This window comes from Carassius auratus, chromosome 5, assembly GCF_003368295.1.
Source record: "Carassius auratus strain Wakin chromosome 5, ASM336829v1, whole genome shotgun sequence".
Taxonomy (NCBI): Eukaryota; Metazoa; Chordata; class Actinopteri; order Cypriniformes; family Cyprinidae; genus Carassius; species Carassius auratus.
Window position 1 is genome coordinate 31313392 of NC_039247.1, and position 15019 is coordinate 31328410.

General features: G+C 36.3%; 1 protein-coding gene across 2 annotated transcripts in view; it reads left to right on the forward strand.

The window, feature by feature from the left end:
• flrt1a (fibronectin leucine rich transmembrane protein 1a) overlaps positions 1-15019 on the forward strand; it is a 48189-nt gene that overhangs the window by 6451 nt on the left and 26719 nt on the right. The window contains exon 2 of one of the 2 annotated variants that reach the window (XM_026255312.1): positions 12470-13073. The exons of the other annotated variant lie outside the window; for it this stretch is intronic. The gene's annotated coding sequence lies outside the window, so the exon portion shown is untranslated. The remainder of the gene's footprint in view (positions 1-12469; positions 13074-15019) is intronic. 2 annotated transcript variants of the gene reach the window in all.

Here is a 15019-nt window from a genome sequence, read left to right on the forward strand (position 1 = left end):
CACAGAGACACACACACACACACACACGCATGCACACACACACGCGCACACACACACACACACACAAACACTCACAGAGAAACACACAAGAATGTTATAGAATGTAAAAAATACAGCAGAAGTCAGTGGCTACTAGTGTCTGTTTGGTTCTGCAGGTGTTGACTGGATTGGGAACAAGCGGAGCGTCAGGAGGAGAGGGAGAACTATTCCTTTAGTTTTAATTGAATGTAAATTTGAGATAAATCTGAGACATACATTAGGTCAGCGATATATTTAACATCTACAGATCCCTCAGGAGTGTGTACAGAATGGCATTAGCCGCTCACGAGCCGTGTGTGTGTGTGTGTGTGTGTGTACTGTATAAGTGTGTGTGTGTGTGTGTGTGTGTGTGTGTGTACTGTATAAGTGTGTGTGTGTGTGTGTGCGTACTGTATGAGTGTGTTCATTTCTCCCTCCTTCCTCCTGTTATGAATGTTAACACAATCTCATTATGTCCAGCACGTGTATGTTATCAAATTAAGAAATGCCTGTGTGACCTGATGCAATAAATCCCTGACTGACTGCAAACATGACAGACTGACAGATCTCAGACGGTCAGCCAATCAGAACACGGCCAGCCCCAGAGCAAACAACCAATCACAGAGCAGAACCAGAGCAAACAACCAATCACAGAGCAGAACCAGAACACACTGCTCGCACTCAGACTCAGACTCAGACTCAGACCAGCTCCTGTCAGATCACAACACTTCATCTCAGAGTTACTGTTAGTTCATTAGGATTAAAAGTCTTTCATATTTACTGTGAGTTCTGTTAATGGTGAGGATGAGGACAGAGAGTGTGTGAGTTATGACACAAGCGGCTCTTGTTGTGTGTGTGTGTGTGTGTGTGTGAGTGTGTGTTCACTCGCTCAGGATCTTGTGCTAGAGCATAAACACCGGATTACAAACTGTAGATCTGGATTAGGATTTCCCCCATGTCTGTTCCTCCGGATCTGTGTTGTTGTGAAAGATCTCTGAATGAGAGGAGTGTAACATCAGCGGTGCGCAGTGAGACAAACACTCTTGTTTAGAAGCCTTTAGAGAGTAATAAAGCTCATCAGAGACTCTTCTGTCAGGAATCAGCTTCTCCATCAGATGTAGAGGTTCAGGTGTGTTTGGAGTCTGAGCAGACAGGTTTGAGACGGACAGGGTTCACTGTAAGAGACGAACGGTCAGAGAAAAGATGGATAAAGTGTATTAGCAGTGAATAGACTTCATCAGAGCTTTATCTTTCAGATCTCTACAGTGCATAGTCTACTAATACATGATCATCTGGGTTTAGAGTTGAGAATCTACAGTCTACAGTTTGAAAAAGTATTTTATGATAAGCTCTACTTACTGTACATTTTAAATCATTCCCTCTTAAAAATAAAGTAGCTTGAAAGGTTCTTAGACCAATATAAACAGTGTTTTGTGCAAACGGTGGTTTAAAAAAGACCAGTTATGATTATGACATTCACTCCTGAACTTCAGCATGCTTCCAGCAATAAAGAGACACAGAACATGATTTTCTTGTGATAAATGGTAGCGTAATGGTTAAATAAATACATGTCACCATATTTGTTGTTTGTGTTTAATATTTGTGCTTAGCATATATGTAAGGTGGATGGAAACGAGAGGAGACGAGAAGAGTGTGAACCCTACTAAACAAAGTGTGAAAGACCTGCTGACATGATCTGAGAATGGAATATATTCAGTGTGTCGAACAGTAGGATGTGTGGCCAACACTCATTAAAATGGAGAATATTATTCATATATTCATATCTGCAGTTCACATATTTACTCTCAAGATCCACATGCAAGCATTAAAACACTGTTTCTGAACACACTGTGTAATCCGCAAATACATACAGTCCTTCAGTTTCTTCACATATAAACAACACTCTGTGCATTTCTTCTTGTGTTGTGTTACATTAGAGGATAACTCAGAGATAGAAGACAAGTGGAAACAGCTCAGATGTTTTGTGCATTAAATGAGATATTTTAGCATTTATTTTCACCAAAGCACTTTTGTATCAGTGTAATGCCAGGACATCTTTAAATCAGTCTGTCGGTCTGTGTGTGTGTGTGTGTGTGTGTGTGTGTGTGTGTCTTTTCTTGATCACTGTAGGAGCATCTTCTGTTCACGTTGGCTTCAGTTTTGCTCTTGTTTCAAGGTTTTGCTTCATGTCAAACAGACACATGTTTAGTGAGTCTCTTTTCCTGTCAAGTTGATTTAAATCAAGGCTAAATCAAGTCTTTGGTCTGTTATTTTGATTGTATATTTTCTTATTTGAATAATAAGCTGCAGTTTGGTTGTGAAGACCTTGACTCTGAGGGGAAGTGGATATTTCCACAGAATATATTAAGAGAAAGAATATCTTAGAGAAAGAAAAACCTCCTTTAAAGATACATTTGTGAACATCTTACACAATTTTGTGTCTCAGGGAAATGTACAAAACAATTTGGTAGAGTTACATTTGTCAAAATAACCCAAATTGATTTTAACCCAGTATTTATCTTCATGTTGTCTTGATCTCTCTGGGTTGGGTTACATGATTGCAATACCCAGACCTTTTTATTATTATTTTAGTTTTATTAAAATCTCATTAACATGCTGAATGACTAAAGTAACAACACAGGCAACTGTAAAAATCAAAAGGTGAAGTGTACTGAAAAGCAAGAATATCTTCAAATAAACAACAATATAAGTAAAGTATAAACATGTGTATGTGGGAGAGAGAACAAGTGCAGGAGGGAACAACAAACCAACAGTTACACAGTTAAATGAAATTGCTGTTTAAAAACTATCAAAGCATTGTGGATTAAATATTGAATAACTTGCGTTTAAGACCAGATCTGACTCCTTATTATGCTTATTTTTTTCTTCTGTCAATGAAAATAGTCCCATAACGGCTAGTCGTCGTGCTTTGACTGAAAGCCTGTAATAAACTGTGCATTATGACAAATCAACAGAATTAAAGTATTTTAATCGTTCCTCTCAAGTTCTCGCTCACTGTTCATGTGATTTTGTGACACTCTTAGCCAGGGCTCGAGCTGAGGGCGGATGGTGCACCCTTGTTGAAAAAAACTGACAAAAAGCAACCCCTCTGTAAAGCCGCCATCTCTCTTAACCTTTCCCATTAGATAGTAATGTTGTGTAAAACTTATCATGCAAATTAAATATTAAAATTCAGCGAATGGCCAATCAGAAGTCAATACGAGCTGCGCACAAGCTCAAGCTCAAGCAAGTTTTCATAATTTTTTGTGCAAAATGGTTCAAGCACAACTTCTGAAGTTCTTAAAACGATGATAACAGAAGGAATGATATTTCCTTGATTACAGTTTAACGGTTGATAAGACCTTCCTCTGTCCTAAAGTTATTGTGCTGTTGTGTAACGATGATCAGCTGATAACCATCCATACCTCTGTCACTCAGTTTTGGACTTCATTTCCCAGAATCCTTTGCCTGGACTCATTAGCACTCATTGTTTGCACCTGTGTCTTGTTAGCCTGGTCTGCTCACTCTCTATAATCCTGTTTCATTTATAGTTTGTTGCTGATCCTCCTATGTGTCTGTACTGTGTTTCTGAGCCTCGTCTCCTGGTTCTCTCATGTCTTAGTTTCCCTGCCTGTTTTTTTCAGGGTCAAAAACATCCACTGCGTGATGAATTCTATTAGAATGCAGTTAAAATGTCCATATAATTCTAGTTATGAAAGAAAGAAAATTTTTCCTGTGTGTGTTTATATGTTTTATATTTTTTATTTATAACACCAGCAAGAGTGAGTCTGTTTTAAAACAAATCGAGTGAGCCAGTGATTCAATGGTCGATTCATAAAAACAGTCAGTTGCTTTTTCTTATTGAATCAGCTATTTTAAAAGAACCGTTTGATTTAACGATTCAGTGAATCATTTATTGAAACAGTGACTGGCTGCCACCTACTGATGGATTTATTGTCATGACAGACCTAATCAGCCAAAGTCCAGTACCAGCACAAAAACACACTCACACAACATATTGTTTTGTTAACAACTAAAAAACACCAATTTCAGGCCCCAGGCTTTTTAGGTCAATTAGAATCTGCAAAGTTTTAATGGCAGTGCTATTAAAACTATTTATATAATGTGCTAAAGGTTTATGGGTAAAGAAATGAATAAGTCTATTTTTGATTCTTATGTGTATTGTGAATGAGCAAGAAATAAACTTAAGTGTAAAATGCATTATTTAGTGAATAATAATAAAAAATTCTGTTAAAGATCTCTTTGTGTTTTTGATGTTGCAATGCTTCAAACACATGAGCAAATTTTCTTGTAAAATTATTATGTTGTTATTTATTAAATTATGATTTTAAACTAAAGCTAGATTTTTGATTATCATATGGCATTTTTCCTTAAACAGTTCCCAGCAAATATGCAGCAAATAAACAAATATAGATCTCTAAACAGATCAATCTAGTCTCATTTTTCAGCATGAGATAGAGAGAACAGAGGAAACAACAACAACAACATTCTCTCCTAAGTACAAAATGGAGAAGATAAATGCTCTGACGTATTTTGTTCCCATGTATTTAATGTTTATGTATTTATTTATTTAAATATATTCTTCTTCTTTATTATTATTATTATAGTTTTTTTTTAAAGTTCTGTTTATTATAATAACCCTGCTCTGATGTTGGTTAATGGTCAAATGTCATGCAAAAAATATATATTTTTTAAATAATAATAATAATAATAATAATAAAATAAACTATAATAAAATAAATATTTTCTTTTTTTAATTATTTGATATATATATATATATATATATATATATATATATTAGCATATACTTAGAGAAAATGTTTTACATTTAAAGGTGAATATAATCAGATATAAGTGTTTAGTAAAGACAATGTGAAGGAAAAAAAAGGGAATTCACAATCAATCTGAAAAAGGATTCGATTATTGTGGGTTGAATTGTCTGTTTTTCAGCCTCTTGATCATGTGTTCAGTACTTGAGAGCAGCTCGACTGTAACTACCGCTGTCTTTAACATGTTCACTCTTTTTTTATTTCTTTCATCTCTTCTCCACTGATGCATTGACCTTGCTGGCTTCCCACCTTGACAGACTTTAACTTCAGCAGCAAATGTGTGGGGGAAGTCTCACACTCTAAATCGTGTGTGTGTGTGTGTGTGTGTGTGTGTGTGTGTGTGAGAGAGATGGATCACTGAAGTGTCCAGCACTTAAATTGCCTGTTTATTTCTAGCCACCTCATCATTTCCACTGGGAAGTGATAGCTGGCAGCGTGTGCAGCGGGGTGAGAGTATGTGAGGGTCTTTTTCATTTTATTTTTTGAAGGTGAATGTTCGAGTGGGTTTGATTAATCTGCGTGTTTTTTGCAGTGTGTGTTGGAAAGTTCTGAGAAAGAAATGCTGGAAACAGCGTTGAAACATGATGAAAATGATTGTGTGTGTGTGTGTGTGTGTGTGTGTGTGTGTATGTGTGTGTGTGCAATGCACCACTCATGCACCAATTTATATTTAGTGGTTTTTGCAAAAGGTCATCCACTGATTCTTTCCTCTCAATAACAATATAAACACAAAGCAAGCATGACAGCGGTGAGAAAGCAGCAGTTAAGAAAGCATCTGATCATAGTGATGTGGATATGTCTGCAGCAGCTCTGCAGTTCACTGCATCATGTCAACACATGAGCTCAATAACATCACAAAGTGTATTTGAGACTGTAGTCTATACAGATCTGGCTAGGTGAAACAATAGTTTGAATGAATCCATTTTCTTTGCATGACACATTGACATTACAGCACAGAATAATAACCTACACATAAGAGCAGCTCTCAACACTGGTAAAAATGATTAATACATGATTCTTACATATAGGACCTTTTGTGTGTGTGTGTGTGTGTGTGTGTGTGTGTGTGTGTGTGTATTCCAATATACTTCAAAGAGGCTTTTGAGCATTAACTTAAGCCAACAAGTTAGCACCTAACAACAATAGTTTGAACATCATAATCATTTTAACAATGCACAGGGTTGCCTTTAATTTTAAGTTGGATAAAAAAATAATTTTATATATATATAAATATAAATATATATATAAATATTCATGTTCAGTAGTCTTTATGACCTACCACTTCAGCTTTTCAACAGCTGCAGTTGTGCAGTAGGGTCTCCTAAAATAAGAGAATATTATGATAAATATTTGAGTTCATATGGAGTTCTCTGACTCTTGAATGCAAACAGCACATCTGAGCCCCGTCTGAGAGCCACAGAGCCGCAGTGTTTGCACGCTTCATGGGTATAAACCTACGAATGGCTTCATCCGAGCTGCATCTGCATATGGGAGAAAGAAAAATGTACACACATCAAAAAAATTACACACTTCACCTTTAAAGACGTCTCATTTATTTTTGTATTCTTTCCAACGGAACTAACACATTTTTCTTTCTGCCTATTTTTCTTTTTCATACAGAAATAATGGAATCGTGAAAACCCCACATTTTCTTTTAAATGTTCCAATCTTTCAGTTTCTTTTAATATTGTCTTTGAGCTTTTTTCTGTTCTCTGTTCACTGAATGAGTCATACAAAAACTCATCTCCTCAGGATCTCTGAGGAGAACTCAGAAGAAAATAAATGTATTGAAGAAGGTTCAAAATGACACCAAAATTAACAAAAGGAGTAAAGAGCAATGTATGAGAAAGTGGATTCACAGTCGATGAATCCCTCCTGTGTGTCTCTGCCTCTGACTGGGGCTCATTTAATGGTTTGCACGCGTCGCTGTGGAGGTGTTTGAACAGCAGTGTGGTTTCTCATCTCGCTCTTCTCCTCAGATCTCTCTCTGAATGACTATTATGCCTCAGTGCATTAAGAGTCTGCTCACATCACTCTGTATGTGTTTATGTGTGTGGCATCCAATCATTTCAGATTACTGCACTTTCTGTTACTCCCACGGCTAATTAACAGTAAACTACAAGCCTTCAGCAGCACGGCACGGCTTCATCTGTGTGTGCATGAAGAAATGTCTTTCCCTGGAATATGTTTAAATGATATATTCACACTGAATAAATAAATGGGTGATATATACATTTTTTTCCTTCAGTAGGACAGTAAAGAAGATGGAAAGTGTGGTACTTGGTGATTCATAGAAGGCAAGTCAGCAGCTTCCAGTTTTTGAGAATTAAAAAAGGCATAACCAGGAACACTAAATTAACCCGTGGCTCATTCCCGTGAATCGTTCTTTTGAACTACCAGTTAATTTTAGTGAATACAGTGAACCAGTTCACCAAATCAGACTGAAGCTTTTTCTTCAAGTTATTATTCAGTTATAAAACGTCATCACCATGTGCTAGTGGTAAACAAAAAAAAAACATGACCAATCACAGTTTGTTCTAAAAAAAAAAATTTAGTATGTAGCTCTCAAGTAACACATCATATGAACTGAATTTAAATTAAAATATTACAGATGGACCATAAAGTTAAGAAAGACAAGAAAAACCTCGAAATAAGAGAGAAACAGGCTAATATTAGCGTAGATGCCATTCTTCTAATGATGAAGCAAGTACATCAGGTGCTATGGGAGATGTTTTCAGTTCTGGTTGACATAATTAATGCAGCCTAACAATCTGGATTTGAATAATAGAAATGTGTTAGTGTATTATGTGTAAATAAGGTTAAAGAGATGGGTCTTGAATCTAGATTTAAACTGCAAGAGTGCGTCTGCCTCCCGAAAAAGTTAGGTAGATTGTTCCAGAGTTTAGGCGCCAAATAGGAAAAGGATTGAAAAGGCTACGAACTGATGCCGGTCATATAAGCATGAAGAGTAGCGGCCCTAGTACTGAGCCTTGAGGTACTCCATACTGCACTTGTGATCGATATGATACATCTTCATTCACTCCTACGAACTGATGGCGGTCATATAAGTATGATTTAAACCATGTAATGCACTTCCACTGATGCCAACAAAGTGTTCAAGTCTATGCAAAAGAATGTTGTGGTCAATTGTGTCAAACGCAGCACTAAGATCCAATAAAACTAATAGTGAGATACAACCACGATCAGATGATAAGAGCAGATCATTTGTAACTCTAAGGAGAGCAGTCTCAGTACTATGATACGGTCTAAATCCTGACTGGAAATCCTCACATATACCATTATTCTCTAAGAAGGAATATAATTGTGAGGATACCACCTTTTCTAGTATCTTGGACAGAAAAGGGAGATTCGAGATTGGTCTATAATTAACTAGTTCTTTGGGGTCAACTTGTGTTTTTTTTTTTTTTTTATGAGAGGCTTAATAACAGCCAGTTTGAAGGTTTTGGGGACATATCCTAATGACAATGAGGAATTAATAATAGTCAGAAGAGGATCTATGACTTCTGGAAGCACCTCTTTTAAGAGCTTAGATGGTATAGGGTCTAACATACATGTTGTTGGTTTAGATGATTTAACAAGTTTATACAATTCTTCCTCTCCTATAGTAGAGAATGAGTGGAACTGTTCCTCAGGGGGTCTATAGTGCACTGTCTGATGCGAAACTGTAGCTGACGGCTGAATGGTTGCAATTTTATCTCTAATAGTATCGATTTTAGAAGTAAAGTAGTTCATAAAGTCATTACTGTTGTGGTGTTGGGAAATGTCAAAACTTGTTGAGGCTTTATTTTTCGTTAATTTAGCCACTGGATTGAATAAATACCTGGGGTTATGTTTGTTTTCTTCTAAAAGAGAAGAAAAGTAATCAGATCTAGCAGTTTTTAATGCTTTTCTATAGGATATGCTACTTTCCCGCCAAGCAATACGAAATACCTCTAGTTTTGTTTTCCTCCATCTGCGCTCCATTTTTCGGGCTGCTCTCTTTAGGGTGCGAGTATGCTCATTATACCATGGTGTCAAACTGTTTTCCTTAACCTTCCTTAAGCGTAAAGGAGCAACTGTATTTAAAGTGCTAGAAAAGAGAGAGTCCATAGTTTCTGTTACATCATCAAGTTGTTCTGAGGTTTTGGATATGCTAAGTAATTCGGATACATCAGGAAGATAACTTAAAAAGCAGTCTTTTGTGGTAGAAGTGATGGTTCTTCGATACTTGTAACAAGAAGTAGAATTTACAATTTTGGCTATATGAAGTTTACACAGAACTAAATAATGATCTGAGATATCATCACTTGGCTGAATAACTGTTCATCAGAAACCCTGTTTTGAGACCAGATCTGCCTTTACACACCAAGAGCCATACTGTACAGATAAAGTAAGTGTTTTATTACTTTATTTATTACTATTACTCTCAGGGTTTTTTTTTTAGGGTTTAAACACATACACACACACACAGTTAATTTGGTTCTCAGTTTTTTACGCTGTTTCTTGTCAGTATATGAGTTCTGCATGCAATTAATTAAAACGTGCCTCGATCTGACAGTAATTCCAGCCTCCAATGTATTCACAGAGTTCACAGCACATCTCCCTTCCTCCCAGTCTTCATCATTCCTCCTCATTTTCTCATCTCTCACTAAACGATTAATTGAGAATTAAAGCAATGGTGTGTGTGTTTTGCATATAGCCGGGTTTTATGCCTTTTACAACTGAAACTTACATCTCCTGAATCTGAATTTATATAGCAGACAAGCTAAAATAAGATGAAAAGAAATTCAAAGAGATTCACATACACTCATTTATGTTAGTGTAGTTTATAGAAGCTTGTTTCCTAGTATTTTTTGTTTTATTCAGTGGCAGAAACAGACTTCCATAGTAGTTTTAAATAATGCACTTATATATATATTTTTTTCTGCATGAATTAGTCATATGATTATAAGGGATATTAATAAGAATTATTAGTATGTGTATGAACAGTAAGTGCCCATTTTATTGCTACTGAAATTCAAATAAAATGTCCTTTTCCTTGTGACGTTATTTCCAGGACTTTTAAACATGCCCATTCTCTCTCATTACTGTAATGTTGCAATGAATATTAGAAAAATAGATAGATCATGAGAGCCATTTCCTGTTCTGCCGTCAATATGCTAATTTAAAATATCATTATGTTCAGACTGTATTAATTTTTTATTGCAGTTCTACAGTAATAAAATCTAATGAGAATCATCAGCGAAAACAATAAGGATTACAAACAAATTAAAACAGAAAAAAAAAATCCTAATGAGATTTCTGGTGAAAAAATAAAATAGCATTGTAATGCATCATAATATTCTTTATCTTAAAATAGGCCTACTTTTCTTGACATAAGGATAAAAATAAAAATAATAGAGATTTGAATTTTATTGAAATTTAATTAGAGGTGAAATTCAACTTAAGATGGTTAATTTTCTTCCTGGTAATTGGAAGATCTTTTAATGTCATTGCTGTTCCAATCTACATTTCAGAAGATTATCACAAATTGCTCTGATTTTCCAAAACACCAAAGATTTTAGCCTGAACTCAAGCAGTTGATTAAATCTTTCTTAGCATGTTAATGTCTATTTTTATTTCTCAAAAACACATTTGAATGAACAATGTAATTAGATTGATGAACAGTAAGAACTGCATTATGTATTTTGAGCTATGAATGAGCAATAAAAACATCTCTGGGGATATTTTAATCATTTTGAAACACTCTGAAAGACAGAAAGGCACAATATTGGTAGCTCTGTATTTGTATGGTTTGAGATCTCGTTTGTTAACCTTTGCATTTTACATGGAGGTCAGAGGATTCAATTTTATTAGATTACATTTAGCATTTTTATAGCCATTCAGCATTCTGGCTTCAGGCTGAATGGATAGGTTTTATTGGCAGATTTTGGACTCTATTGAGAGTGTCTGTCAGCACGAAGACTGACTGATGGCTTTAGAAATCTTCCAGTGACACATCCTCTAGCAATCCAGTCTTAAAAAGTTATTACGAATGGCATCCAAATAATATTCTGTATGCTGTACGTTTCTTTCTGTATTGCAGAGGCTGGTTCTCTGTTTCATGAATTGATTTTATTTTTGTTTGTGGGTGTCTCAGAACATATATAATATAACGTGTATCACACAGAGTATAGTGTCTACATACAGAGGGAAAACATGGCGTAGGATTTACTTTGAAACGGTTCTCACGCAGAGATCCTGTGATTCTTTAAAATGCTTTCAGCTGTACAAATAAAATATATGTATTTACATTTTCTGAGAGGAGTACCTTCTTTGTTTTAAAATGTTGTCTTTGTCTATCGAAAACACATGCATGAATGAGAAAATAAAGTGTCGGACTTGACTGATGTTAAAAGAGTTAATAGGTGTAGCTCATTAATATTTTTGTCCGATTCAAATAGATCATATATTATTTTGATTTAGGAAACATGCTAAGATCACATACTTGGGTTACAAGTCCAGAGGCACATCAAAATGTACATGTAAAGATAATGAATCTGAACCTGTTTCTGCACATCCTGGCCATATTCGAATGCGTAATACTTTTTAAAGTAGATTTAGCTCTAGATTTACCCACATGTTAATGATTTCTTTAGTTTTTTGCACATTGCTTTACTGATATCTGCTGTTCTAGAGTAAATTAATTAATGTTACAATGTAAATTTAGACTTTTTAGACCATGAGAAAGAACGTTGAACTAAACACACAAAAAGAACATCACAAATTATAACATAAGACTGACATCACACCCAAACAAACTGATGCATTACTCCTCATGAACACATATCATGTCTGATTTTTGCAAACTGTAAGCGCATACTAGTGTACCATTTCAACATCCTTCATGAATGAACATGATGTCTGATGTTTGTACATGTATATACCAATATATCACATCACATATGCAAATGTATGCTCAATTCCATCAGTTTCATTGGCTGCAGTGTGTGTTGTCATGTGAACATGTGGACAGTCACATTTCAAGCATTCAGTTTGAAGACTTTTGGTTCCTGTTGCATCCTGAGCATCAAGTCTCCATTATTTCAATTTTCAACCGCTGGCTGCCAATACAACATACTGCACCTTTAACTGATTAATGATGAACTGTGACATATAAAATACATTTAAGGTATGGAAACCCAAATAAGCTACAGTTCTGACTCCACTAGAGTGTATCTATAACACACCCTCCTGAGGAGACAGGAGAAATTCGAAGATAGTTGTTCTTTGCTAGTAAACATAACTCACACCAGGATCAGTGACATCTGGATTCAGATGGTTTCTAGACCGTGGTCAAGGTATGGTCATGGTGGTGTAGTTTCTCCTTGGTCAAGCTGGTTAGAACACCTGATTTTACCTGCAAGGTTTTACTACCCTGGTTTCTTCGAATCCATTTACTCTTTATCCAATTTCTTTAACAACTGACCCATTTCCTTTCATAGGGAACATCATCAGGGCTATACTGTCAGTGTGATGTATCTTTGAAGCGGCCATCACTGAAAACTAGCGACGCTAGCTTATAGCTGATTATTAAATATTCCCTTTTGTTTTGTCTACAGAGCAACCTCCCTTTGGAATGAACAAAAAATGATGAATGTGCTTTTTCCCTGATTGGTCCAGCAAAACAGAAAAGACTCCACTTAGCGAGGACATCTGAGAACAGAACTGAACAATGACAGTGAACAATGGCACATAATTACAAATAACTCTGTTCTGTGGCTTCTCATTCTGTGTGAGGAACAGAAGTCAGATATTTTGCAAGCTTGCATGCCATGAAAGAGGATTTGAAATACTGGCTTGTGACCGAAGTGGCTCGTTGGAATTCATGAGGAATGTGGATCAGATATCTTATAGCTTTTCGATTCTGAGGGCCATTTTACTGACTTTTTATTTTTTGCCAATTAAAATTTTTCAAGCACTTCCTGGCACATCTTTTGACTGATTAGAGCCTCCTTACGAATCTCAACGTTCCTGAACATTCTGCATGGATAAATCCGCTCAGGATGAACAGCGTTGCATCTCACTGATTCTCAGACTCAACCCAATGAGAAGTGGAGTCAACAGCAGGACAGAGATCCAGTCAGTCAGTGTGGAGTCCATTATCCTTCACTGCCAGATCTCCCTCAGAGCTGAAACAGCACCTACTCAGCTTTGGTGTCAGAAGTAAGAGCTCTCTCTGTTATCTGTTTCTATCCCACTCTTTCTGGCTAGCTTATCCTGATCTTGCTATTGACAGACCTGATGTCCAAGTCAAACTTACAATGGTACGTTAGTCTTTGTTGTCCTGTTTACAGATTACTCTGGCACCACCAGAATTGTCAGTTGATTTAGACAGTGTGTGGTTATTGTCCATATTAAATAAGAAGTTATTGATGAATTTGCATGTCTAAATAGAACAAATAAACAGCATTTTCAGGCATCATAGGAATGTGAAACAAAGATTATTCCAAAATGTAGGCTTCCTTCTAAGATACCTTGTTTTTGGCCAAATTATAATGCAGCATTGCACGAATTCTCCAAGATAATTCTGCAGTGAAATCAAGATGAGAAGTCGAGGCAAAAGATATATACTTATATTGCATGTATACTGTATGTATACCCAGTTTAAGTCAAGAAGTCTTTGGGCCCTATTATACACCCGGTGCAATGCGACGCAAGACACAGCGCAAGTGTCTTTGCTAGTTTCAGTCCGGCCCCATTCACATTTTCCCTTCTAGCGCCACATTTAATTAGCATTTGCGCCCATTTGTGCGCCTATGGGCGTGCTGGTCTAAAAAAGAGGTGTGTTCAAACTAATTGCTATTTTAAGGAGCTGAAACTAGACTGAGCCATAGACCAACTCAAACCTGGTCTAAAGTCTGAAGTCAATAGCGCAATATGCTTTTGTTATTTAAAGAGCGCGTTGGTAGTAAATGCGCCTCTGGGCGGTCCACAATGCGCGATGACTTTGGTTATTACACAAAGGGATGCGCATCACACAAACATTACAAATATTAAAAACAAAAGGATTATAGTATAAAAGAATATTATTGTGTAGGCTACATAAATATTAAAATGTAACGATGGATAGTCATTACATGTATTAGAATAAGGCTACCTATTTGCAACTCAGCCTATTACTACTTATAATGATAAATGAAATTGGCCAATTAATTGAACAATCGTGCCAATACACACATATATGCTAACTGACTCATCGCGCAGAGCTTTGGTGGATTCCTGCTTGTCCCGTAGATGATCTGCTCGCGCGCTTTAACCTTGCAGACGAGCAGATCGGTTTCTTCGCTAGAGAAACGTGCAGCTTTTCCACCAACAAATTCCGCCATGTAAATCTCGCTCTTAAAGCGAATGGGAGATGACACTATGGTTGGTTTATTGAATGTTCTGCCCATTACTTATTAAGAGAATAGGGACAACCCATTCCAGAAAAGGACCGTTTTTTTGGACCGTGGATTTGGACACCCTGAGTGCACCTACAAAGTGCAAACTTTACACTTTGCGTTTAGATCGTTAAAATAGGGCCCTTTATGTGTAGAGTTTTCATATGGGTTTCATAAGGGTGTTCCAGTTTCCCCTTAATCCATAAACATCCCAGACAGGTAAATTGGAGACAGTAAATGAAGTATTGCATAAAATTAGGTAGGCTATGGGTGTCGATGTTTGTGTGTGTTAGCCCTGTGAGGCATGGTGAATCCATGCCTGAGATGATGGGATAGACTGCCACCCTAAACAGGACAAGTCCTTTGATGGATGGAGGAATATTTAATATACAATTTTGTATAAATGTCAATATGTCCCCATTAAATCTGAATTCAAACATATTTGTGCAAATACAAAATGAGAAAAGTGAAAGAAAATGAATGTTAAGTATCAGATGCTGGTCTGAATATTTTCAAACTCATTGGAAAAACTTTCCTGTGGAGACATTTTGCCAAAATTATATTATGTTGTACTTCTTGCACTTTTTGAACACCTTCAGGTTCAAATTGCATGGCACTAAAATAGTTCAGATGAGTGTGAATCTGGCAATGTTTTGTCATGTTGGTTGCTGTGTATATTTTGGCAGTTTAGAAATGAAATGTCCAGTGACTGTGCCATTTTAGCTTGCT